We start from the raw sequence: 26,253 nt of genomic DNA, 5'->3' as shown, positions 1-26,253 counted from the left end.
GGCTATAATTTTGTCTGAAAGCACAGTTTGGTGAAACTATGATATCAGCACAACTATTATAAAACATGAAGTCCTTTGTCTTCTCCCTTATAAAAATGTGTAATTTTTACCCATTATCGGTATTATTATAAGAGTCCTTGCAGTAAACGTGTCTTTTGATAGGCAGAAACTTGTCTTGGCTAAGAATGAGTACAGTGAAGTGTAACTTCTTTTTTAAAGGAGAATAAATAACACAAGTGAAATTTACTAGAACACAACAAAGCTATTTCCAGGAAAGCTGCTGCAGAGTCAGGTAGGATATGCTGAAGATTTATACTTGGGGTGAACATGTGCAAGTACCATAATGATGCTGTAGAGAACACTGGAGTAAAATATTGGATCAACAGATATGCCTAAAAAAAAATACATGTTTTGGATTTCTGACTGGCTTTCAGATTACAGGACAGTTAAATGAAAAGTTCCTTTAAATATGTGCATGAAAACATCATCGTGGCTGAGTGGGGAGGTCAGGTGTAGTGTAGCATGGTTACCTCTTTCTTAGATAGAAAAAACCTTGACTAACCGCCAGTCTCCCCTGGATTGTGAACTCAGGGATGAGCTCCAGGAGGAGGAGAAGCTGCAAAATGAAAGGGGGTCTCAACATCATACAACTCACCATGCAGCTGCTACCGTGAGAAGGGTTTTAAAGCCAAAGTGTTGCTTATCCTGGCTAGGTGTGCAATTGTTTTGAACTAATTCAATCATGAATCAGGAGATTTATAGTGAAATAAAGAAAAAAAAAAGGAAAAAGATCAATAAAAAGGGTGGAGTAGCAGCTGTGATTAAGGAAAAAGATTACTGTTGATTTATTGATTCATTCTTCATCTTGCCATCTCAATCAGGGCTTCTTTTTTTTTTCTGTTAATGTTATTAATACTTCTACTTTAGTGCCATGTGCCAATTAGAGTAGATTGTAATTAAGTCTCCAGGTCTGAAAATATTAGGCCCCATGTAGCACAAAGTGTTAGCATTGCACATTACTGGAAAGAGAAACTTAAGTCTGGAAAGCTGGTGCTGAGCACAAAAAAAGGCCATTTCTCTCTGCAGCGCAAACAGCAGTTTTTGTGGTCACCCTTTCTGGGAATGCCAGAGAAAGATGATTGCAGAAGGCTGTTGTGCCAGGCTTTTGAGTTTTGAGGCAAGTCACTCTGGCCAAGTCTGTCTTCCCCTGTGTGGAGTGAGAAACGTTCCTCAGGCTCATGTTGAAGGTTTCCTTTTCTCTGCAGAGAGCTCAGTTTTGGGGTACTTTTGTCTTAAGATCATGTTGTCTGTTTGCTGGGTGTGGCCTAGGGTCTTACTGCAATGGGCAGCAGAAATTATAGGAGCTCCCAAGGAAGGAGCTCTTCCCTTTGGTTTGAGCTGAGAACAGGATAGTTGAAGACTTATTTTCTTTTTTCCTGTGTAGAGAGAAACATGAGAACTCCTTGTTGTGAAGCGGCAGAACTGAGTCACCAAGGGTTTACACATCACTGTAAACCAGAATAAAAAAAGTGCTTTCTTCATTACTCATTATACCACAATGGGAATCAAAATCACTCAAAAATTGTTGTAACAGCTATATGTTGCTTAGATAAAATAGTCTGGAAAGGAGAGATTTTGTGGGAATAGCTTCTGATTTATGCAATACAATATGTGAAGCCAACTTGCTGTGATTTTTTCCAGTTATGTGCAATTATGTGAGATTTAATCAAAGAACTTTGAATTACTTGCATTGCTCCATAGTGCTTGCACGGTACCTCTGGGTGTCACTGAATGAGTTGTGGCCATTTAAGTGTATTGCTCTTGCAAACAACACAGTGGGAAAATTAATTTAAAATTTCCTTTTATATCTGGATGCTTAATTTTTAGAGCTGCACTATGTTCTGTGTTGGTTTTCTGTATTTGAAGCATAAATCCCATTTTTAAGACAAACTGTAAGCAATTCTATTTTGCCCTTACAGAATAAAGAGATTTACAGTATAATATACTGGGAATGGGGGCTGAGTTTAACCTATTGTGTCAAAGTTAGGCCTTAACCTCCCTTTCCTGCTTCCATATGGATAGGCAGCATGCGGAGATTTTGTCTTGTGGAGAATAACAGACCCCAGCAGATACTCCCCTCTAAAAATGAGCTCTGCCCCTCAGCCCAGGGGTCAGAGCCACGTCACCTTAAGGTCCACAAGTGATGGAGTCACCAAACCTTGGCTGATTGGGATGATGGGGTTGTCAGCTCTGGAGAGCAGATGAATCTTTGAGGTTGGTGGGAGCACATGGGACTATTTGAGTAACCAGTTCTTCATGAACCCACACCCTGCCAGCCTCTGCAGTGGCCTTTCACGCCTATGGAGATGCAGCAAGTGTGTTCTGTGCAGTCACTCGTAAGTGCACTTCAGTATCATTAGAGGGAGGGATTTATTAGTTTCTCCCATTTAAGAAGATTTAATTAGTTCCTGTCATATTTCATATTTTTCATACAGGAGAGATACAAAATGGCTCCTGAGGAAAACTGAGCCAGCTCGATGGGAAAAAGAGCCCTTCTCCAAGCCCCGACCTTGGGAAGCCTTTCTAAAAGCAAAAATGTGATAGAAAAGTCTTGTCAGTTTTCAGCACCTACTTGATTTATTATTTTTTATAGAGCGACTACCTCGCTGCAGCTGGAGTTGTATATGAATTTTCTTGGTGCAAACCCATGTGTAGGGCAACAAATATCACATGAAAGGTGTTGGCCTGTTCTTTCTTCAAAAGGCAAAACTATCTTCTTGTGCTGGGGCCAGCACTGGCAACCTCTTCTCTGCTGTGTTGGTGCCATGGTCAAAGCTCCCTTGGCAGGCATTGGGGATTTAGAAGCTTCACAGCCCCTGAGTAGTTAACTAATAGAAATACATTTTGTATTATTTTTTCAGAAAGACCCTAACTTTGTGCAGCAGCAGTTCAACACATTTGGACTTTGGTTTGTCTTGCAATGGTTGTGAAAGAAATGCATTCTTTTTAGTAAACCTATGTCTTAGAAAATACAGTAATTGATATTTAGCCATACAAAATAAATAGCTACATAAGAATGAGCTCCTCCCCTAGGAAAAGAAATAGAGCCTATAAAATTTATTATTTTTGTTGATCTTTGCCTGCTCTCTTGCAGCTGCCGGAAAGGTGGCTTTGCATTTGCAGAGCTTGGTGCACAAATAAAGGAGTAAATAAAAGGGTTTGCTGACGCAAGCATCGCAAGGAACGCGCAGCACGTGAGTGGAAAACCACTCCAATGGGCAAACAAAGCAATGTGCTGCCTTGAGTATCCTGGGCAAACCTGGGGGGAGTGGAAGGCAGTAATGATTTTTTGTCTGTTTTAGTATGAATGTTTTTAAAACACTGCTGACTGTCAGTGTCAACAGAGAAGTACAGAGGAAGAAAAGCAGAAATAAAAGTGTGACTGGAAAGGTGGATCAGAATACAGTAATTACAGAAGCTTTATTTTTGCTGCCTTTGATGCTAGCATAAGTACGTGAAAACTAATGCACTGCAGAGGACAGGTTTGTGGTTGAAATACACTTGATAGATTTTGACAAATTAAACAGTTGTAAAGATGTTTGGAAGTTTTCCAGATCTTTACTGTTATTTATGTCACTGAACTAAAAAATCAGTGGTTAATTTGCAGTTCTTATAATTTTTATGATACTTATGTTGTTGTAAATTTAGCAGCGTGCGGCATCAACTCAGCGGGATACATTTTATGTTGTCAGCTACCTTTTGATATCATAATAGATTTCAGTTGCCAAAGCTTCGGGGAGAGAGAATAAAATGTACAAGTGCACTGTGTGAGTGCCTGGATCAGACCCAACTAGGAGAGGAGTTGGTGCAGGGTGGTCCCTGAAGCCAGGCCTGGTCCTTGGGGGACAGCAGGGATGCACCAGAGTCCTCTGCCAGGGGTGGCAAATGTGTTTTAAAGTGGTAAGAATGGATAAGATGCTGATAGGATTGGGCCCTGCAGTATCATTAATTAAAGTGAATCTTTGAAGTCTGAGGGGCTGCTTACAGCTGAAAACTGCAGCAGTGCAGAGCTCCTCAAATCTGGTCCCACCACATGGACGTTGTCCTGACCCTGCATCCCAGCAGTGCCAGTGTGGGCTGTGCCTAACCTGTGGCAGATCTGGTCTTAGAGCACTTGTCAAATTCAAGTGTCTCAGTGTGTAACCTGAGGGTTGAGGGAATTCTCCATCCCCAATTTACTTCTGCTAGTGACTCTCCATACACAGTGGTCCACAGTGTGTTTCCTGGGCAAACACAGGCTAGAGAGAGAGCAAGTGAATCTCCAACATTATGTGGCTGGAGGTAGGAGAAGCTTCTGTCCTGTGCAATGGCATTGATCAAAAAGGGAAAGTCCTAACTTGTATTTTGCAGAGTGCCTCTGATACCTGAAGTCACACTTTTTAAAAATAGATACTTTTTGCACTATTTTTCTTTTTATGAACACTCTCTATTCTCTGTATTTATAGACTTTTCTTCTGTTGTCTCCTGTCATGGAAGATGGAGAGGCATCTTAAATTCAGGTGACTTAAAGAAGAGATGTCGTTGTTTCTCTCTTGGGAGGTGTTTTTTTAGGGGGTTAAAAATACTGGTTTTAATCTGAGGAGTGAGACCTGCCTCGGGAATATGTCACACATGAAACAGACTTCTTATGAAGCCTAGCCATGCCCTTCCCATCTTCTACTCCTTTCAACATTTGCCCTTTGCCTTCTAAGCCTGAAAATTTATTAGCAGTTGTTTCCTCAGTGTTTGTGGCATTAGCCACATTTCTCAAGGGCGTTTCATGTGCTCTTTCCACTCTAACGGGATTGTCCATTGAGTTCAGCTCTGGCACATTGGGGATCCATTTGCACAGATAGCTGATTAAGCTGAACCTTCCTCATCCGTAGGTAATCCCAAAATACGCAAATTGTTAGCGTGAGATTGGTTTTTTGAACATTTTTAGGTTTATAATTAAGCGCTTTACAGCTGTCCTCCACCTCCCTCCTCATTGGAGTCTTTAGCTGTGCTGACTCCAGCTCTCCCATTCCCTTTTTCTTACTTGATTATCTCTTTATTTCTTTTCTTTTCCCCTGGAGGTAGTTTTGTGTCTGGCTCTTTCTCTGGGTACTGCTTCAAAGCTTCGTGGCTTGGAGCAGATTTTTGGGCACAAAGAAATTTTGCAGAAAGAGCATTCTGCCGCTACTTGGGGTTTTTGCTGGGTCTTGCTTCCCAAAATGACAATGACCAGTGCAGGACTGAGCACATTGCTCTGGGGGGAAGACACTGATTTACTCTTGACTTTAGGAGAGACTGGAGATGGGATAGCTGAGATGGGTTTGTTTGGAAATTGCCAGCCAAGAAGGAGGTGAGGTGTTGGTGTGAGCAGCAAGGAGCTGATGTTTGCTTGTGCTCCTGCACTGATGCTCTTCATGTGGAAGATGCTGCTCTTCTGTGTTGGAAGAACAAGATCAAATTTTCTTTTGCCTTGCAGCAGCAGACTGGTATGTTCGTCTGCATTCGCTGGCTAGACTTATTCTGGATAATGTTTGCCAGATTCTTCTATTACATATTAAAATAAGATCGTATGAGTGGGTTTTCTTTTTGTGCGTGTTTCAAAAAACTAGGCCAGCCCTAACAAGCACAATTTTGTGTTTTTGTTGGTTTTTTTGCATTTTGTCATTTTACATATTGAAAAATGGAATGCAAAAAGAAAAAGGAAAAGCCTGCTAACATCAAAAAGAAATAAAGCTTTGCATTATTCTGTGTAAGTGTTAAAATCTGACTGATAGTTTGTATATACAGATTTCGTTCTTTTTGGTGTTTCCTTTCCCCACCCAGAGATCACAGATGCTATGATAAAAATTATTGCTCTTTTAATAAATGCTTTTCTTTTCTGAATTTGACCCAAAGAGGGTTGTGCAGTGCTTTTGTTACTAATATATGTGGCAGAAATTAGGTTAAAAAAATAGGCAGATTTGTTGGGGCAGGATATTTTGAAACAAAATGCAGAGCATTTCTACCTCTTTAAATCCAGCTATGTTAATATCATAAAGTTTTTATTTTAACCATCAGGAGAGAAGCCCTGTTTGAAGAATTCGGCTTTAAAAAATGTCTTTGTAAATTGAGATTTTAGGACTACCTATTTGGAGGATGTTCTGTATGATAAATGACCTTATAAGACAAAAAAAAAAAGTAATTTTGCATGTCTGCTCCCTAGGATGTGTGATAATAATAAATGAACATTTTATATATCATTATATATATATCATGGCAGAACAAAGATCAGAAGATATATTATTCATTATTCCTGTTACTTCATATTTAAAAGGCAAAGGTTTTTGCTTCTTTGCCAAAACAACGGCTACAGAATGTATTTGTAATAATCCCTGCAAATATGAAGGGGAGAAAGATCTTCCAGGTCGTCAGCACTGAAGAAAACAGAGATGCCTTTAATTGTATTCATTTGAACATTAATACATTAATGCTGAGATTTAAGTACTGTTACTATTAAAAATTAAACTGGAGGGGCAGTGTGCAGATCATATGCTTTAGTGTAAGTTGTCAGGTGCAGTGTTTGCATATTTAGCCTGCCATGCCAGCACTAAAGCGGACGTTTGAGGCCGCATCTGGCTTTCCGAGGGGCACTTTTTACACCACCCCGTCCCGGTTTCGTTTCTGGCAATAGCATTTCTTTTCGTGGATGCAGTTGCACCACCTGAGCAAAAGCTGCAGCGGTTAAAATCAGAGGAGGGTAAGGAGTCACTTGTTTGCTGTCCTGAAGTCCTCTTGTTCTTCCCCTGTCCTCCCCCCGCCGTGTCCGCAGTTATTTTGCAATATGCAACCCCCTCCGAGCACTGCCTGCGGAACTGGAGTAGCTCTGGCATGTAGATTTCCCAGTGGGAGAACTTGTGTGGATGGTAATTTTAATGAGACCTGATTTAAGCAGTAGAATAGATCCATAAAACTAATACAAGCAGACTTTCAAGAGCTCTACTATTCGTCAGGGCAGTGAATTTTAGAGGTGCATCCATTGGCTTGGTAAAGAGTATTATAATCTGGAGAACTTAGTCTGTATTAATTCAGATTGTTTCTATGCAAAGTACTATTGAGAGTGTCTCGAATCCAGGGCAGGCCAAATATAGACTTATTTATTTTTGAGTCTCAACTTTCGTCCAAAAATCGTGCTGGAACCACAGGACCTGAAAGCTGTGCTCTATATGAATGAATGCAAAGTCTGTATGAGTGCACACAGCTGTGCCTCCAAGCTGTGACAAACCCTTAGCTTTGCTTTTTTTCCCCTTCATTTAAGGCCACCGCTTGGTCCATATGTATTTCAACCTCTCCCAAGTTGTCACACCTAGTTATATATGGCAGTAACACGGGTTTCTTTGGAGACACGGAGTTTTTCTGTGAATACAGGCGTTACACCCATCCCAGAACCTGAATCCCACTTCATGAAATACACTTGGTCCATGGCTTTTATTTTTCATCCCAGTGCTCTGGAGCATCTCTTGCTGTTGTTGGAAATTGTGCAGTTCTGCTTGGCTTTACTAAACTGTTTTCTGTCCCTGCTCTCCTCCCCAGGCTCTTCCCTCTATCCTGTTTGTTGTGGGTTTTTTCCCAAATAGCTTTTTTCACCTCAGCTATCTCAGATGGCAGCGAGGAAGAGAGCAGGTGTAGGAAGCTCAGGGCAGGAGCTTGAGATGGAAATGGGGGGAGCTGGAACAACAATAAACAGCAGAGAACAAGGGGCAGACAAGCAACATGGGGAGAAATAGAGGCAAGAGTGAGGAGGAAAGGATGGAGGCAGAGGGCAAGGAAGGAGGGAGGCCAGGGAGTCTGTGTGAAGGTGAAGCAGAGGGATGCTCTGTGCCATGGGGGGGACACCAGCTCTGCCACCCCTTCCCGTGCTTGGGCATCCCACTGACTGCAGGGACAAGGGCAGAAAGGAGGTGGCTTCTGGCAGAATTGGTGATAGCAGGGACATGCATTTAAATAGGGAAAAAGTTTATTTGCTTTTTCTCGCAGGAGATGCTAAGTGATTTTTGCAGTTTGAGTGGAGTGGCATTATTGTACTTAGCTCTGCATTTATTAAATAAATTTGTTCTCCAACTCAAGTGTTAAGTGTGTATTATGAAACCTCGGAGCCAATCTTAGTGGTTGCAGTGTGCAAATATTTTTAAAATTATGTAATTAAACAGGGATTGGGCTGCAATGTCCACTGAAGTGATTTATTAATTGAATGGTTTGATTAAATTTAATGTTATTTTAGTTTATACAGAAAGGGTTGGTATCTATTTCACAGACAGGGACATCTTGTGGGGCTGTCAGTGATGGTTCAGAGGTCCTTAGGAGGAATCTTTAGCACCCAATTAAATATTAACCAAGAAGATGTGACTTGTTCTTTCTCTGTCCCTGAAACTGTGTTTTGACATCTAAGGCTGGTGATAAAAATTTGCTCGGCAGAATCACTTGCAATGCACTCTATTTATCACTAGTTTATTTCCAAATTAATCATGCTAAAAATCTTTCCATTGTAATTGTGCTGGGGCTCAGCGCTGTACGATGTGTGTAAATAAAAAAATGCCCTTTTAATTCCATGTTAACTGTGTCTTGCTGCTGTTGCAGCCAAACTGTATCTGTTTCAGTGGAATGTCATTTTAAAGGTATTGTGGTTACTGAGCGGCAGCTGTGATTGAAAAGTATGTAAACTAATCTTTAGTTGCTCATGTCATTTTTATATTCTTATGTCAGAACACAAGAAAGCTGCTTTAAATTTGTCTTTCACTGTGTATTAATTTTCAAGTCTAATTTTTCTTGGGTTAAAGCATATACTGCATTCTCTGCTACACATTACCATTTGGTGCCAAAGTAAATGGCTACTTGTGAAAAACTACAAAATTAGTTCCTGCTTGATTACTCTAAAATGCATATTTATTTTCCTAGGGAGGGTTTTTATTGCCAGTGTATAAAGGACAATTGTCCTGTATGGTATCGGTGACTTAAAAGGCAAAGTAATCAAGCACCATATATTTATTACTGTGAAGAGCAGAGCTGTGCATTGCTTTCCCAAAAACAAGAAGGAAGGTACAAGGGGTTTGGGTTCTTTTTTATCCCCTTCTTCTTCTAGGCTTGCACTATGTGTTGTTCTGCTCTTTTAAATGCAGACCATTCAAAATGAAATCCTCAGCTAATATGTCTGCATAAGAACTTCTTTGTCTCTTGATGCCCAACCATTGAAAATTAAATGTGTTTGCGGATAAGTATTTATTCATACCATACCTCACACCTGATCTTGTGTCAGGATGACATCATCTTTGCCACAAAGACTTCTGGTGGTTTAAAAATGTTCCGTTGTGAAATAAGTGGGAGAGGTAGAAAAGGGGCAAGGAAGGCAACAAAAATAAACTGCTGGTGGGATTTGATGTTTTGCCAATTAAAAACAAAATATAAAAAATCATGTTCTGAGGTCCACATGCTGCCTTTGATCCATACACAGGACTTCCATTTGTGCCGGTGGCTGTTCAGCCTGCGGAGGGAAGGCTGTACATGACTTAATTTGTATGTTGTGGGAAGTACATTTTCCTAGCATGTGGTCTAGCTTACTTGAAGAATCTGAAATGCGTTATAAATGTAAATGCTGTATTTAAGTAAAACTTCATTATGTTTTGGTGGTTTCCAAAAATGCACAGGATTTGACCTTAAAGTGTTATTTCAAGGTGTTATGATGTATGAGCTAGACTTTGTAGTCTTCTAAATTAAATCTTTGAACATGTTATTATTGTATTTTGGCATCGGCAAGATGTAGTTCTCAGCTATTTTTTGTCACAGCCTTCATTTTTCTAACGAGAGTAACAAGACAGGGCCAGATTCTTCTGTAAGAGGCGTGTGCAGGATGGGGATTACCCTGCATTCACTGTGGTGTAACCAAGGACGGGTCTGCCCTCCACATCCAAGGGCATGGCAACTCCTCACCCATGGCTGCCATCAGCGCAGCCACCACCCACCACCACTGCCTGTGACCATCACACAGCCCCACGTAGGATGTGGTGAAGGGATTAGCATTTGGATCCAAATCTGGTTCATATATAAAAAGGGGTTGTGTTTCTGTTTGGAAAATATGAGCCCCTTTCACGTAGCCCAGGTGTGGATTAGCTCTCTAAACCATTTGCCCATTCCTGTGTTTGTGGGAGACTGTTTTCAATTCTTACAAAGAGGCTGTACAAGTCCAGCCGTACAAACAACAGAAGCAATCCAAAAGTGGATTTAAAAAAAAAAAAAAATTTAACAAAGTGTTTGTGATCTCAGCTTGGTAGTCTGGATGAGGGCGCAGACATAACTGCTATACGTATGCTTATTTCCAAAGAAAATAACTGCAAAACATTTCCACCTATGCCATGAGTGCTCGGGGCTTGTATTTCTCCTGCGCTGTGTAACAACCATCTGTTCGTGTTACGGCAGGGCCGTGGGGCACCGTCCCCGCCGTGCCGTGTCCCCCGGGCAGCACCAGGCACGGGGAGTGTGCCAGCCAGCCACGGGGAGAGGCAGGGCTTGGGCTGGGGTATGTTGTTGCAGAAAAGTCGATTAAGAAGAAGAGCTCTGAGTCAGCCCCCGGGGCCGTGGCCGTCGCTCGGTGGAGCGCCAGAGAGAGACCGTCTTTGTAGTGTTGTTTTTGGTACCGGTTTCACGTTGCGCGCTCCTGGTATGAATCATGATGGTTACAAGGGTGATTTTCCCTCAAGAAAACAATCCCTCCCCCAAACAATCGTGGAGCCACCCTTTTGGACACTTTGCATGGATGGCTTTCTGTCGGTCTGTCGTGAGGTGGGACACTGCAGGCTTGGGGTGGGACAGGAGAGCAGTGCTCAGCCAAAGCACAGAACAGAGGCTTGCCCTCCATCTGTAGCCAGGAGTTTCCCATTTTCCTTCTTCATGAGCAGGCTGGCTCCTGGATGGGGGAGGCCTGAAAAATTCGTGCAAATCTTCAAAATAAAAGACATATAGGATACCCCGCTTTCCCTCTGTCATTCCTTCCCTGCATCCCAAATAGGGTAGTGCTTAGAAATGCATCCAACCCCGAGTTCAAAACGGATCTCTTACCCATGTTTCTTGAACAGCTAATTTTGCTGGCACGTTATTATTCACCCTCTGCTATTTTCAAACTGTGACACAAAACTAGAGAGAAGAAGAGATTGAAATTTTGACCAGCACGTTATCCTGATACCTGAGATGCTATGTTGATATGAGAGTATCTTTACCACAAGGACTTTCTTGGTGGTTTTAGAGATCCCAGTGTGAATAAGTAGAAAAAAAGCAGAACTAATAGCTAAAGAAGCAAAAATATTTTTTTCTTAAAGAAATTGATTAACATGCAAATATGTACTGTATGCATATTAAATATCATTTCAAAATGTGATGGGCAGGAAGCATAAGTGATGCCATTTGGTTTTGTGGCATCAGTGTGGGTTGATTAAGGGGGTGGGGATAAATTTTGGGGATTATTGATATAGCATGAGTAGAGCCAGATGGTTGTATTACACATCTTTTGTGTTCTTGTTTGCTTCTTAAAGCAGTTGCAGAATTTTGCCCTGGGCAAAATTTACTCTTTGCTCGTATGTTCCCCTGTGAATTTACTTTTGACAAAGTAGTTCACAAAGAGGGGAAACGCTGTGCCCACAAACCCATCTCTTCCCTTCACGTTTGTGAAGCCAACAGCCCCCTACTTCAGAAATATTTTGTAACTTGTGAAATAAATTAGCAGTAGGTGCAAGTTCAGAGTGTGTGTGTTGTGTATTGCTCCCCCTCGGTGTGCGGTATTGATTTACGGAGAATGCAGTTTTTTTAGATTTTCCTTGTGGTGTTGTGAAGAAGAAATTGTGGAAATGGCAACCAGTTCCGTTTAATGCACTACTTATGTAGTGTTCTTCCATTAAAGAAATGTTGTCTTAAAGATTAATGAGCTAATTTTTCCACTACTCCATTTTTATTTTAAGTTTTGAGATTGTGGCATACCTGATTCATGTGATCAAAAACACATACTTTGTGGTATTCAGGTTGAGTGGGAGAAGGTTGTGCTAGGTAGGTGTTTGTGACATTTGTTGGAACTGCTTATCACCGGAACCACCAAAATTTACATGTGTTTGTTATTTCCCTTTGAAAGCAATTTTTTATTTCCCATAATGAGATGGGGTTTTGTAAAGGCTTTGTAAGAAAGAATTTATGTCTTTCTTGTGCCTCGCACCAGTTTTTGTGGGTGTGTAGCTCCCCTAACTTGGATGAGGTTACTCCCAGCTTACGGTGCTGTAGGCTCCTGGATGATGAGTTCCCTCTACATCTGGCAATTATAGTGGAAACAGTCCCACTTGTAAACATGTTTTGTCCTCTGCCTGTGTCCCTGTGTAAAATGTGTGTTTGCAGAAGGTGAGGAGACTCACCTTGCTCATGGTGCTGGGACTTTTATTGGGAACCAATTAATGCTGACACTGATTCTGTGGCCAATGTCTGCATCCTTTCTCCACACAAAGCTGAACCCCGTGTTTTGCCCACTCTGGGAGCAGCAGCTTTGGGCCCATTTTTTAGAACCAGTACTTGATGTGTAAGTGGGGATGGGCAGCTCTGAGCCCATTGAAATCTCTGAGTAGTCCAGTCACAAGTATGAGACCAGAGCAACTTACTCCTCATAATGCTGCCATTGTGCTCATCCAATCTGATCAGTTCTGGAAATGTTTTAGTAAGTCTATCTTACAACACTATAAGAAGATAATCAGCTGCCTTAGAAGGTCCCCATCTGGAGTATAGAGTTCTTTTACTGAAAGATGTTTTGCCTTTCCGAGATAGCTCTCGCATTTCATCATCTGTTGTGCAGAGATGAAGTGCATATGAAAAGTCAGTGACTCTGAATCCATCTGTTGTTATTATTTTCCACTGATAATTGGCTTGAACAATGAAATGTCTGTGTCTGTAGCCTTTGAAACTGTACACCCTGTTTATTTTCTGGAGGTCTTGCTCCGTTCTCCCCCCTCCTTTTTTTTTTCTTCTTTTTTTTTCTTTTTTTTATCCTTTTTTTTTTTTGTTTATTTTATTTTGGTGGGGTTTTTTTTTGTTTCATTTTTCTCTCAAGCTCATAACTAGTTGAGCTTGTATGAAGATGACATCTTTGACTCTGTGCATCAGTATGTGTCACTCACCATCTAAAGCTTGCCTGCCAATTTTTGTCAGGGTCCTGTGTCTGTGCTGTGTGAGTGTAGAGCAGGCTTACAGCAGGAAGACTGGCAGATCCAGAGTTCATAGATATCTTACCTGAAATGTGGTATTTATATCACTTTCTCTATTGAAATATTAATTTAGAGACCAGTATCTAATACCTATGGAATTAGATACTACCTGTAATTGTGTAATATATTCAGTTGCATCCAGTTTTGCACAATGCAGGGTATTAATATTGGATTCCACTAACAGCAGTTCCATTAGCTTGCTCAACCAGTATGAGATATATATGAGCAGGGAGGCATAACTACCAGCCAGAACTGCCAAAACAGTCATTAGAAGCTCCATTGGGATGGACAAAGGCTTTTACACAGTGATATACTGATTAAATTTTGTTCTATGGTTTATTTGCATCAAGGTTAGATCGGTATCATCTATGTGAAAGTATTATCTGACGCCTTATTTGGAAGGTCATTTCAATGCAAAAATGGTGAACGACACAGGGGCTCTAAAATTTCTCGTGGGATTCTTTCTTGGAGGATTTTTCTCCTGTTAGGCTTGACTAGTTCACGTTATCAATGTTTTTGTGCTTTAACCTGGTGAGTTTATCCAAGGAGGTGTAAAAACTCCCTCCATACCTTACAAGTGCTCAGTGGAACTGAACATGCTAGATGCCTATTTAAAGCTGTGAGTTATATCCAGTGTCCTTTGAAATAATCTGTGACACATGCTTGAGAATCCAGTAAATGTGTGTTGCATCTTGAAAGGCTGAATTTTCCTGTGCCTGCCTGTGTGTAAGTGCTCTTTCAGAATGAAATTTCGGGGCCGGACGCAGTCGTGCCGTCCATGTTACGCCGTAGTCTGGAGCACCAGAGAGTAAGGCAGAGGAGTATAATCTTATTTGTGTTTCAATGGCAATCATTTAATACTGCAAGTTATTAAAAAATAATTAAATTACCAAAACCAACATGTAGCTAGGACTTACAATAAAAGGTCAATGTGATTTGACTCCTTAAGTTAGGAAGGGACACTGGTGAATTCCAATTGCTTTAAAATCGTGCTGCTTCATTCTATTTCTGGACTGGAAGGATAAACGAGACTGAAAAATAATTTATTTCTCTAGAAGGAAGAGTAAATCACAGTATATAATTATGTATATTCAATTATAATAATAAATGTTTAGATATGTTTGGTGGTTATCACAGTCTCTAATTTAGTTGTTTTTTGAAGTAAATATAGTTTGGAGGGCTTGTTTCATGACAGCAATATTTTGAAAATAATGTTTTTAAGGAACACTTCAGAAGTTTCTTCCCTTTTCCCAAATAAACTAGTAAACAGGTGTGCATTATGTGGTGATTCATAACAGCTAAAATAGGTCTGTGTCTGGAATGTCTTTTATATAGTAAACAAAACAGGGGGACAGTAAGAGCAAATGAAGATTTAATCTGTCAACCAAAAGTGTCTGGTATTAATTTTAAATCCTTGTTAAGAAAAGGCCGGGCCAGGAATGTATTGGATTTCAGTACAGTTAATGAAAATTAATTTTACAGGTGGTGTTTGGTTGTGTTTCTTCTGCTGTGGTGAGATGGGTGGCTGAGCCAAAGTGGGCACAGCACACGATCCAGCTCTGTGCCAGAGCAATGCTTAGATTAGGAATGAGCGTTTGGCGTGGAGTTGTTGGTGCTGTTGTTATTTACTGTCAGAGGAGCAGAGCGTTTAGCGCTAGGATTTGATTTGATTTTGCAGCTCCTATCCCCTTAAACAAGCTGTGTAGCTTGTCAGAGATCAGGACAGGTAGAATGCACAGCAGGCGTCTGATTTGAGCCAGTTACTCATTTGCTGAGTGTTTGTGTTTATGCAAAGGGGCCTCTTCCTGCATATTTAATCTAGAGTAAGGCAGTGGCTTTTGTTGTGTTTAGACCACATACCTTCAGTCCTTCCTTACACTGCAGCCAGTGTTGAAGCACAGAAAGGCTTGATAGTCAAAAGTGCTTTAGTGTTTTCAAACTCTCAACTTTCTGCAGTTGGTTGGGAATGTACAGCTCTAAGCCTTTTTCTTCCTCATTAATGGGTAAGTTTGCACTCGGTAGAATAAGATACTTTTTTTCTGTTCCATTTTATAAATGAACAAAATACTTGTTTGTTTATAGTTGTCCAAACCTCCTTGAGCAAAACTGGTCTGCTGAGCGAGTTTGTTGCACGGAATTAGATCAAGAATACAGGTGTTTCTGGCATATACTTCTGAATTAAGTATTAAATGCCATATTGCAATAGGCAGGTATTTGCGGGGTGGGGAGGTGGGGGGGGGATGAGTTTGGTGTTATTATTCTTTGTACTAACAAATCCTGTTTTGTAACTGTCCTGAAGATAATGCTTCCATTGTTAGCTAAAAGCTTTCAAACAGTGAGCAACGCAGAACTGCAAAAGAAGCAGCAAAAAAAAAAAAAAAAAAGGGGGGGGGGGGGGGGGGGGGAAAAAAAAAAGCAACCCTCTGGTCTTTATTGTTTCCTTTGCAAGGGTCCTCACTCGAATGTCTGCGCTGTAATAGGGAGGTTTTTCTTATGTGGAAATTGAATCGTCTCTTCATTGATATTAATAGCACACTAGAGATGTTAGCCATGATGCAGAGTACCAGAGCTGTGGAGTAGGAAACCTGATATTGCAGGGGGAAAAAAATGACAGTCCTATTGCTCCTCAGTGTGGGAGACATCCCTCCCCGAGAGCAGAGTTTGCATAATGGCATCCTGCCTCAACTATTTACTTATAGGTATTTTAATCTCGGGCTCTTTCTTTTAGTACAGGCGTAATTACTGCCGCTCGCTCCTGCACTTATTAACTGCGCAGCTCGGTTTCTGATTCCGTCTGGACAAATTAGTTTTAAAAATGACTTTGGAGAGAATCCGTGTGGTGTGCCTGCACAATGTACACAGTGTATACGTAATGTGTGCTGGGCTGGGAGAGCGTCGGGGTCCGACGGGAGGGAATTGGCATCAAAAATTAAAGAAAAGACGACAAAGGGCACGTCTTGGAGGCTGAGGGTTGAAGCACAGACAGCGCTTGGAGAAATGTGGAAAATGTGCGGCGAGGCCAGAAGTAGTAGTTTTGGTTCCCAATTAACTATTTCCTTCGTTTGAGTAACTCCTCTCAAACAGAAGAGTGTGCTGTTCCACCACATGTTGGAAAGTGTGAGAATCTGAATAAAATTTCATCAACCTTATTAAAATATGTAGGGACTTTGGTCTTCTTGGGTACGAATCAGCCTACAGACTCAGAGGCATTTATTAACAATAAGACTGCTGAGGTTTTTTAATAACAAAATTACAAATACCGTGTCTAATTGTAAGTGTATTACTTTTATGCACCAGTTTAAAAAAAAAAAAAACAAAAAACTTTTTATGAGGAAAAGTACCTCAGTCAAAGCACCTCGTGTGATTAGTGCTATTGTATTCTTAAATTTTGATTGATAGAGATAATAGTTTTCACTTAAAAATACAGACAGGTACTTTAACTTTCCATGACAATAGCTATTTGCATTTCTTTTATCTTTTTGTTTAACATTTGTGGGGGTTGGGACGGATTTGATTATTAACTCTTATTGCACACCGAGGTAAATGCTAAAACAAAGCTTTTGTTAAAGCTTCAAAAGGTAAAACAGCAAATATTGTTTTTAGGCTTCAATATTTAAAGGCTGTTAAAGGATACCTCGAAAATATTTTCACATGACCACGACCAGGAGTGTCACTCGCCTGCCAGGTAAGGGACGGGACAGGGGCGGGGGGGCAGTGGTGGGGAAGTGTCCCCGAGCATCGCCGGGGTCACGGCACGGGGAGGGGCGGCGATGTGTCCCCTTGCCCCTGTGTGTGTGTGTGTGCGGAAAGTGGCGCTGGGACAGCGGCAGCCTTGCCCGAGGCCCCGCGGTGGTGCCGGGCGGCAGCGGCGGGGCCGGGCGCGGGCACCCTCCGCCGCTGCCGCCCGCAGAGGTCAAGCTCCGGGAGCAGAGTTGTAGCACAGGCAGAAAATGGTTAAGGCTGGTACTAAGGCACGGGGAGTTATTTTAAGAAACGGGGAAGATCTGGCGATAGGAGCCAGGCGGCGGCGTTCGATGGCTGGCTCCGGCTGCGGGAGATGGTGGCCCCGGCTCGGGGAGGTGGGATCCGGCCGAGGGACACGGGGATGGCCTCTCCTCACCTGCCAGCCCGGGCGGCTCCCGGGAGCGCGTTCCCTTCACCTGGCACGGGTTCGGTGAGGGCCAGCGCTGTCACACACGAGAGGCAAACAAGCAATCCATCAGTCAGAGATGCAGAGCGAGCGATCGCGGTGCAGATCCCGTGTTGGAAGCGAGCTGTTCCCAACTTGCCTGCGAGCTGCACCCGTGTGTTCCCTGTAAGAGCTGTTAAAAAGCGGGGGAGGAACGGATCGTGATTAGTTTTGTAGATTTGGCTTACGCCGAGTTTTTCTTTTCCAAGGTTACGGTGGACTTGAAAGGTAATATTAATTTGAAAGAGCGAATGTGCTGTGCATAGCTTTGTCCTCGTGCTGTTATTTATTTTTATTTTATTTTATTTCTGTTTGGAATAAATAATAAGCACCAGCCAGAGATTCTGAACAGCCTGCTAATGACTGAAAAGGAAAATACAGTATGATTTGCTCCCTCCTTCCACTGAGAAGCAGCAAGACAGTGAGCATTGATATCCCTGTGTTTTGGCCTGTACCAAATCCACTTCCCCCTCTTCAAAGAGAGGTGGAAGAAGTGCACTTAGTCTCTCACAGTTTCACTGTTCACCTGCATTTCACTTTCTGATGAGTTGGTAAGGACTCCTGCTATAGAAAATCTCCTGTGCCATACCCCCTGAGATTTTATATGTGTTGCACAATAAAAAGTGGCCACCTTGACAGTGGTCAGAAAAAAAATTATCTCCCAGATTATTTGAAGTATTTAGTTTAATATATATATTTTTTTCAGGTTGATAGATAGCTCTTTAAAAATAAAATAGGTACAACAAAACTGAAGAGACAACTACTGACCGTCCTCAAAGCAGTTCTACACATGATTTGTGTTTGTGCTAGTAACCCAATTGAGTGTGCTGGGTGAGGAAATAACCTGTGTGCAGAACTGGCCCACGAGTCTGTCTGGTACCAGATGTTTTCTCCACAATCAGTGTACATTCTGTTTTTTCAGAACCAGCAAAATACCAAATAAAAATATTCTTGTTTTTCTCTTGCAAAAATGCAGTTTATAAAATCACAGGCTGCGTCTTTTCCTGCATAGGACAAGAAAATAATGATTATAAGAATAGGACATATTATAAGTAGTACATATGTTCATATTTCAGCCTGTGTGCAGTTGAATGTGACTCAGGGACTTTTGAGGGGAAAGAACAGCTGTATTAGGTGGTTACAGTTCACTTTATTTAGAAGAAATTACTGCACAGAAGTGCTTATTTTGGTGATCAGGTTTTGGTATTTTAAAACTTTCAGGAAGCTTTTTAGTAAATATTTTAATCAGGCACATTAAATACATTTCAGCTGGTCTTATATAAGAAAAATAAATCAAAATATAATTTCAAAACAAATTTTTTTTTTGTGCTGTCAGGTGCATGTGTCTGTTTTATCTTTATTTTTTTAAAAGTGTGCTTTCTAGGTAGTGAAGGGGAGATTCCTTTGCTGCTTTAGGTTTCCTGTAATATATTGTAGGCTTTTGAGGGCTGGGACGCTGACAAAAAATGTACATGCGTAATTCTGAGCAGAGGAGCAGCTCAACTGGTGTTCTACTTTCCTGTGTAAAATTACTCAGAGCCAGTTTGTGTGGGATCAAGGTCCTTGTTAATCTATTTTTGGCTATACCCAAGGCTGTTCTCATTTAGATATTAGTAAAAAATGTTAGAGTTTTAAGTAGACTTTCATTCTGCAATGGTCTCTGTTTCTGAGTATTCTCTGTGTTATTGGTTAAATTTGGCTTTGCAGTGATCCCTTGGAGTTAGGGCTCCATGCTGCACATCCATTCCCTGGAATGACCTTGCTGCCCTGGAGGAGGAGATCACTAAATCAAATAAATGGTGTGGGATCAGAAGAGTTACAAGGTCCAGCCCAACAGCAGGTGTAATGTCAAAGCTTCTGATCTTTGCCTGGTCCCTTGGTACCAGGGGAATAGGTAGGACCTGATCCAGGACAAGGGTGGCATTTCTGTTGGAAGAGGTTATGGCGCTGGCTCGGCCTGGTCCCTTGGTACCAGGGGAATAGGTGGGACCTGATCCAGGACAGGGGTGGGCATGGAGTTATGGCCCTGGCTCAGGTTGAGATTGTTGTTGTCTTTCCAAAATCCTGCCCAAAACCCTGTTTTAAAAAGTATCTTTATATCCAAGGATTTCAAACTCGGTTCCAATTACCTATCTTGCTAGTGGGTAAACTGAGGCACATGGTGAACAAACCTGACATTTTCAGGAATATCTGGTAAAATTTGTTGGAGCACAGAGTTTTGCGTGGACTCTTCCTTGTGTATGGCATCAGTTGGGCTTTGGAGGTGGCACAGAGGGTGCTTTGAGACCTTCTCTGCCCATCAGGCAGCAGGACCACTGCTGCTTGCTTGCTTGCAAAGTGGATTTTTGTTTGTGGTTTGGTTTCTATTTTAATCATCTCCTTGGGGGGAAAATATGAGTGTAGCGAAATGTCTTGCTTTGGTAGGATGGGATTTTTTCTTTGTTTGCTCCACACACACACTTACAGTGTTGATGGTACTTTGTGTTTATCTTAAAGACAGCATGATGGAAGGAATGTGTGTTGCCTACATCAATTCACTCACCCATATAAACAGTTTCAGGAGGAAAGTCTGTATTTGTGTTTCTACGTTTTGAGATACTCAACTTTTAGACTATTAATGAGAAATTTTCACAGGTGGGAACAGCTGTTTCTGCTGCTCATTTTAACTTTAATGGTGCATTTTCCATATTTTTGAAAGCCAGGTAACATATAGTAGGAGTTTGATAACCAGAAATTAAAGCAGTCTGGATTTCCATCAGGGAGTTATTTGTGAGGAGAGCTGACTCCTCCTCAGCCCCCTGTAGACCCTGTTGGTCTCCCACCAGCTGATTGTTGAGCCGGATTTCCTTGAAGTGTGGTTCATGCAAGACAAATGTGTTTAGAAAATGATACCTGCCTTTTTCAGCACTGCCCAAAGAGATACTGAATGCACATTTTATGCAAACATTTAATTTTCAGCAGCTTCCTTAAAAAGTACATTTTAAGATGGTTCATTTGCTATCGTGAAGACTCAGGGTAGAAATGAAGTCTGCTTGCCAAAATACTGCCAAAATAAGGATCTGACTGCCAAATACCCAGAAAATTTATAAAACAGATAAATATGAAAAGAGGTTTAAAGTGTCAAACCCAAGATAACCCCTGCAGCAAAGCAGGATAAAAGCCTTTATTGTTGCTAATCTAAGAGCACATCACATGTCGGAGGTCATGTATTTTACATAAAAGATGTATTGTTTTACATACTCTCAGGAAGGTGAGCCCTGACCTATTATGATGGAGTAGTGTTACGTCCTTTACAGTGCAGAATCAGGAATTTCTTATATGTGTACCTCAGCAAGGAACACAGGGCTTCCTATACAGCAAACATGTTCAAATTTTGGCCCCCAGTGTTCTGGCACTGCATTACAAGAACTGTGAAGAGCTTCTCACACAAAACATAAAAAATAAAAATGAAATAAAGTGCCAGTGAGCAACAGATAAAACCAATATTGATTTCATATCAAGGTAACCTTTTTTTCTCCCAGCTAGAAAAATCAGGCTTCAATGGTAAAGAAATAATGCCTCATTCTCATTGTGAAAATATTTTTCCTTCCAAAATAAATGGTGAATGAGTTCATATTCGTTTGAGTGAACTTAGTGAAGATTCTGATTTTTTCCCCAGAGGTTGGTATTTTACTGCTCCCGTAAAAAGCTTCACCTAGTGATGTAAATAGCACAACTTAACATTTGGTGAGTTTCACAAACACCCCCAAAACTCCACATCACTGTGTGAATTTTATGAAATGGAGTTTCACGTAGCTCTGTCTTACACATCCACATGTCACTGACTTTCCGTTTCGTACGAAGTCATCAGTGTCACCAAATTATCACATATTTCTTTGTGTCTATATTACATGGTACTCTGTCCCCTGCAGCAGAAGATCAACATTTCAGTGAAATTATGGTATAATTTTACTCTGTTAAGGTATTTGGTCAATTGATGTGGAATTAATTCTGAATGCTGTTAGTGGTTTGAGTTAGTAACTTGATCTAAATTAATAAACAAATGTTTTTCTTTTCTCTTGTACCATATGTTGATCCCAATTACATGAACAGAAAGTGGCAGATTGTCATGTTTCTTAAAAGATTACATACTCTTTTGCATAAGAGAGAGTACACAAGATGCAGTAATATACAGGGTAAAAAAAACCTACACGTGCTGTTTTCTCCCTCCTACTTTTTATAAAGATACACTTTAATTATTCCTCCTTTTAATACCCACTGCTCTCACCACCTTGGCATGCTCTTGGTAATGCTTAATGAGAAGATATCCCAAGACAGTAAACAACTTTCTGAATTAGGAGGATGCAGCTAGTTCTAAAATCTCATCTAGGACTGTGTCTCTATGGAAAAGGATGAGAAAAAAGAAAGGATCCAGAAGATAAAATAGCAGCGGTTGCAAAAGGTCTTAAAATAAGGAGAATCCATGCAGACAATAGTCAGATTTCTGAAACAAAGAACTGAACTCATTTATTATTCAAACTGAAAATAGATTGATAGACATCAAGATTAAGAAAGTTTATGTTAGAGAACAAAGATGTCTCATCTCCATGGGGTTTTTTGCTTCTCTTTTTCTTCTCCCAAAGACCAAGTTGTTTGTGCTGAACTGAAGAACCTCACACTAGCTGGTACTGATAAGCAGCAGTCCTGTGACTTGATTGTTTTTATTAACTCTCTCTGAAAGTCATTCACCATTAAACACGATTAGATTCATTTGTTGCTTTATTTATGTTTGTACTTGCAAATGTGGTGCCAATGAAAATGCTTTGGGTGTTGCTGCTGACACTGACCCAGAGTCACGTGTGTTACCTCCTTTCTCTGCAGGGTAAGAAGAGTGACCTTTTTGGGTGGCTGTAACTGAAGATTGCTTTACAGGAGCAACTGAAGAAGGTAAATGCAAACATACTGTCTTTCACACTATTTTTGAAGTATGTCTGAACAAAGAATTTGATCCTGTGAACCCTAGGACGTACCTCAGCTGCACAAGTAAAGGCTTTTCTGGCAACATGGATAAAGTTTGCAGCATTGGGCTTGGAGCTTTTGGAGTAAATGCTGTGCCTTAAAAAAATCCATATTTTGCCTGCGAAGCCACTGGTTTAGGTGTTCAGTTGCATTTGAGGAGCAAGGCCAAAAAGATGCACTTTTTGTCTTTCAGCCATGTTTCAAGAAGGCTGCTTGGTAACTGGGCAGAGCCTTTGTGGGAATGGGAAGACCCTGCTCTGGCTGGTCTTTGTGGCAGCTCCATGGTCCGTTGCTGCTGAGCTGGGAGATGCAGTGGCACAGCCTGTGGCACGGTCCCCTTACTGAGGCAAATCCCTGGGGAGTGGTCAAGTCAGCTCCAGTGCTACTTCATCCCAGGCTGAGACACTCCTGGGTTTCCAGCAGCATGTCGAGCAGAGCAGGAGAGCAAAATTTAGCTGTTAATTTGATTGCTTATTATCACTGCAGAAGTTAAAACACATGCTTTTTAGTCTTTGGAACACAGCAAAAAGGAAAGAAATATCACTCTCTGCAAAATGATTTTTATTTAAAGCAGCGTGAAAGTCCTTTGCTTCTAAATTAACTCCTTGCCTCTCTTCTGGTCCAAAGTTTCAAGTTGGGAAGGAATATTAACATCACAAAAGTGGTGATTCACAGAATTAACTTGCAGAGGAGAAGAGTAACGCAGATCAGTGTTTGGTACTGAAGGGTGTCATCTGACTGAGGTTCATATGGCTGCTTTATAATCACCTTCTTTCAGAAATTAATAGTCGGTTAAGCACCATAGCAACAAGCAACACTGATGTAAGCGCTGAGCAGTGGCTGCTGTTCACTGTGATGTCAGTGCTCGTTAGTGCTGTTCTCTTGACCTTGTTTGAATATAAAATGGTGATTTCATTTTAAACTTAGAATTTTACAGAATGACTAAATGCATTGGAGTGAATTAAAGCTATTTTTATTTTTAATTTTATTAAAATGTACTTGAAGGGGGAAAAAATGTCCCTGTTCTCTTCTGTTTTAAATTAAAATAGATCTGAGGACGATCTGGGATTTTTTTTTCAGTTCTTTGTTGCCAAAAATATCTATTTAGTTAGGATGAAATTCATGAAGTTCAAGTGAATATTGCTATCCTTGGCCATGCCAGTGGTGTATGTCAGCTATATGATATATCCCTCTCTTCAAGATTTGAATCTTACTGGTTTGTTTTTTTATGGTGGAGCCCATGAAGTATTAGATGTATTTCAGCTACTGGAGAAGAAGCAGATCCTGCAGTTTAAGGAGCTAGTGCTTCTTTGCTCTGCAGCGTTGTTCCTCCTTTGAGTTTTTGTGAAGAGGGGAAGAATTTCAAGTCCCAGCTGCATCAGAGGGCCTCGTAATTAATGTGTCTCTTGTTCCTGGTTCCTGAGTGGCTGTGTCCTATGTGACCCAGGACAGTTTGGAATTTTGGTGGTGTTAAATGCAGGACTTTACCTTTAGACTCCCTGAAGTTTGTAGGCTGTGTCTCCAAAAGGAGATCTATTTTGTACTACTACCATCAGTGCACCACTCAGGCACACATCCCCCCTGTCACTCATCCTTCAGCAGAAAGCAGTTTGGGTGATTCACTGGAAAAGACCATTAGATTTTTCAGCCTGATCTCCTGTGTATCATAGGTTATTGATTCTCACCCCTGAGCAGAGCTGGTAAGCAGAGTTCAGCCAAACTCTTTCCTAGAAGCTGATTCGGGCTCAGGTGGAAGACAGTGAGGACTGGAGAAGCATGGGACAGCCATGGTGTGTGTGTAGGTGGATCTGTGTTCAAGGATATGCTATCAAACTGTTCAACAAAATTTAAAACTTAATGGAAAACAAGCTGTTCAACGTGTCCTTAACGTCAGGATTGTTTCTCAAAGAAGGTTTGGCTCTGTCCTGCTTCTACTGCAGTGAGGGGTGCAGTTTTCAACAAAAAAACTATTTATTAAAATATTGGTCTGTAGTCTTGCAACATATTTCATAAAAAAAAAAGCCATAATGAATGATATGTGGTCCAAGAAACTGGATGTCAAATTTAAACTGGGCGAGAATTGAAACCGCTGAGATAATAAACCATGAGAATAGGAGATAGTAATGGAAATAGTGATAGAGTCCTAATTAGAGCAGTGCCACTGAAACAGGGAAGGTTAAGGGTTTGGTTGATTGAGTTTGAGCTCAATTGCTTGATAGCTTAATTTCAGGTGAAATCCCATCTCCCGAGTTAGCGGTTAAGCCGCTCGGAGCAGTTGCAGAGCAGGACTCTGCTCCTTGAGGAGCAGCCGCGTGGCCCCGGGCGTCCCAGCCCTGCGCGCGAGCCTGGCCTCGGGCATGCGGGGTGGGAGCAGCTCAGAGCTGGCAAAATAGATTTTTATTCTGCGTGGTTTGTTTGCTTGCTTTCTTTTTTTTTTTTTTTCTTTTATTTTTTCCCTGTGAGCTCCAAGGAGCTCTGAACAGAAGCACAAATAGCAGAAGAGATACAGCTAGGGTCTTTGATGGTTAAACCTTCAGAATTAAGATGTTTACATTCTCCTTTATTTAGCACTGTTAGGCATAATGCCTAATTATATGCCAGTTTTTCCTCACAGTAAGAATTAGAAATGTTTGATTTGGGGAGAAGGGAGAGGAAATGTATTTTTACAGAATTGTGGGCAATAGTGTTAGTTTTCTAGGAGCAGTCATTTGTTTAAATGTAGTAAAAGCATTTTCAATAATCAAACAGCATTCAGTGAGCATTGTAAATCAGGGATAGCTTGCATGCTGAAAATTTGAAAAGTACAAAACATGATACTAAAATTGTGCATTATTGATAACAAAAGGCACGTGTAGACTTTTAAGATAGCAAAGATAGAATCCTTTAGAAAACCTTTAACAGCAAAAAAATCAACACAAAGGATTTAGCAAAGTTGCACTTAGTTTAAAATTTCAAATCTTAATGCTTGTCAGAGTTAAATGCTGATTAAATATTGATAATAAACCAGAAGCTGCCTGCTGAAACTCAGAGCTGAATGAGATGATCAACAGATAAATCTGTGGGTTTGAGCTATAACTTTCTTATATAGGTATATTTTCTCCTCCCTTCCCTTCAAGCCAGGAGAAAGGTCAGAAGGACTTTTTCTCCTAAGCTCAATACAAAAAGTGGTTTATGTAGTTGGTCCATGTGGGAAAAAAAAAGTGGACCAAAAAAATTACTTTTTTTCCAACTTTGTTTTATCAGGAAGAGAAATGGTTCTCAAACCAGGTTGTCAAGTCACTGTGCTGTGTCTTTGCTGGCCATTGCAGGCAAAAGTCAAAACCCTGCAACAAACTCTTTCAGACCCGTTTCTGCTTATGAAGGGCTCAGCAGTGTGTGCAGTTTCTCCCCAGCACTCTTTCTTGCTGGTGACTTCCAGAAGATGTGCTGGTGATGTCCTCAGTCCTGTTTTATGTACTTGGGGTGGCAGGAGTGTTTGCACATCAGGCAGTGGGAAGTTGATAGGATGATGTTTTCCTTAGTGGCTCTGGCACCTTGACTCTTCCTGTTTTTGACATAAAGGTCTTAAAGCATATTAAGGAGCAGAAACAGCTCCAGTCCCTAGAACATGGGGCGTGCAGCAACTTCTTTATATGGGTCCTGAATATGGACTGGGGTTCAGTCACAAGGACTTCTGTGACAGAGCAGACAGCCTGGTTCTTGGGCATTTTCTCCAGTGTTTTCTCTGCAGTGTGCCCAAATTACACAGAGCTGTACTGGAAACAGTGCTTGTGT

At 41.1% G+C, this 26,253-nt stretch overlaps 1 protein-coding gene across 8 annotated transcripts in view; it reads left to right on the top strand.

The window, feature by feature from the left end:
• The window catches only part of FOXP1 (forkhead box P1), a 380,068-nt gene that overhangs the window by 139,727 nt on the left and 214,088 nt on the right, over positions 1–26,253 (top strand). For 6 of the 8 annotated variants that reach the window (XM_039733877.1, XM_039733865.1, XM_039733866.1 and 3 more), the window contains one exon: positions 22,342–22,407. The gene's annotated coding sequence lies outside the window, so the exon portion shown is untranslated. Of the gene's footprint in view, positions 1–16,895; positions 16,978–17,690; positions 17,710–22,341; positions 22,408–26,253 lie in introns of those variants that run through there. The other 2 variants (XM_039733870.1, XM_039733872.1) reach the window with 2 other exon arrangements.

This window comes from Passer montanus, unplaced genomic scaffold, assembly GCF_014805655.1.
Source record: "Passer montanus isolate IOZ18808 unplaced genomic scaffold, ASM1480565v1 scaffold9, whole genome shotgun sequence".
NCBI lineage: Eukaryota > Metazoa > Chordata > Aves > Passeriformes > Passeridae > Passer > Passer montanus.
The sequence above is the reverse complement of the archived record's forward strand: the minus strand, read 5'-3'. Positions and strand labels throughout refer to the sequence as shown.